The sequence below is a fragment of the Dendrobium catenatum genome, unplaced genomic scaffold (assembly GCF_001605985.2).
Source record: "Dendrobium catenatum unplaced genomic scaffold, ASM160598v2 fragScaff_scaffold_1608, whole genome shotgun sequence".
Lineage (NCBI taxonomy): Eukaryota > Viridiplantae > Streptophyta > Magnoliopsida > Asparagales > Orchidaceae > Dendrobium > Dendrobium catenatum.
Genome location: NW_021320070.1, coordinates 2,475,705 through 2,477,222, shown reverse-complemented (window position 1 = coordinate 2,477,222; position 1,518 = coordinate 2,475,705).

The window sequence follows — 1,518 nt, the reverse complement described above, 5'->3', positions numbered from 1 at the left end:
TGCAAAAATTTTGGAATACAAATTTCAGGTTTTCTTTATTTTTATGTTTGAATATTTTTTTTAGAGTATTACACCTTAACCTTTTTTTAACATAAAATATTTTTTCCTCAATAAAAACACTGTGAACTCCAATTTGAAATGTTACTTTCTCCTTGCTTGGCTTAATATATTGTATATAGAGATATATTATAGATATAGATATTACATAGATTAGATAGACGGCACACATTCCTTTTAAATAGAAGTTTTTTACTCCCAGTATTTTTCGTAAAATGGAGAATTCAAATTTAAATTGGAGCTCTCTCCGTGCTTGTAGTTTTGAAAGAGTTCAAGTATGAGTTATTTTCCTTGTCTATTAAATATTTAATTAAATTTTGAACATGATTGAACTTAAATATTTAATTAAGAGAGGTTTTTTTCAATCCAAATTGTTTCTTTGTATTAATTACGGACTGAATGCATTAATTAAAAATGGTGCATAATATGCCGATTGCATCGGATATTTAGATATTGGATAAATGTGACTTGTTTCTTTCTTTAAATTTGTATTTTTTATCCTACTAAAAGAATAGAAAATCAAAATTCGGAGAGGTTTTCATTTTGAAACGGTGTTCTTGTAGATTTGAAAAACTTCAATTAAAATCTTGGTCAGAATCTGCTTTATATGGGACCCATAATGGAGCTGATGAGAAAATAATCCTAATTCCATTCTCTTGGCTAAGCGTCCATAATTTGTTGTGCTGCAAAATATATAAAATATATGTAGAATTGTTGTAAATAACATTATGAGCTTCCGTTAGCTTTTTTATTTCAATTAGTTGCACCTTTTCCACTTTTATTAAGCATCATCTTTATTAAATATTTGGGAAGTTGCGAAATACTTGGAAGAAATGTGAGTGTTGGAGGAGTTAAAGATAATTTGGAATGAAGAAGGAAATGATAAGCCGAGGTTGTCCTGAAGTAGCTTTTAGTTGAATAGCTTCTTTATCACTTCACATTCTTGTTAAAAATGAGGAGGGGTTGCTGCTTATTATAATTCTTAACTTATTGTGATAGAATAAAGTTGTAGCTATAATTTGTTCTTCTTCAATATCAACAATTGTGAATTCATACCTTGTTTGCATAGAGAAACATGTGTTGCATGCTTTCTGATGCAACTTAGTTTGTGTCAGAAGTTTTACTGAATGTCTTGTGCACAATTTTGGAGTTGTTCACAATGCAAAATTCCTTTGATTGAGGACAAAGATTTCATTGAAGCAATAAAATAACAATTGAGGGAGAAGTTGAGAGCTATAGACATGTTAATATTAAGGTTATCATCGTGGAGGATATATTTCAGAAATGTTTATAGTAGAGAGATGGTGGGAACAATACTCATTGAACATAACATATTAGAAAATGGATTTTGTTGTTTGGGCATGTTCAGTTGATGGTAGAGAATGTACATGTAGTATGAGTTGATAGGATTAATATGGAAGAATTATGAAAAAATGAAGTAGAACTAATATAACATTGCTA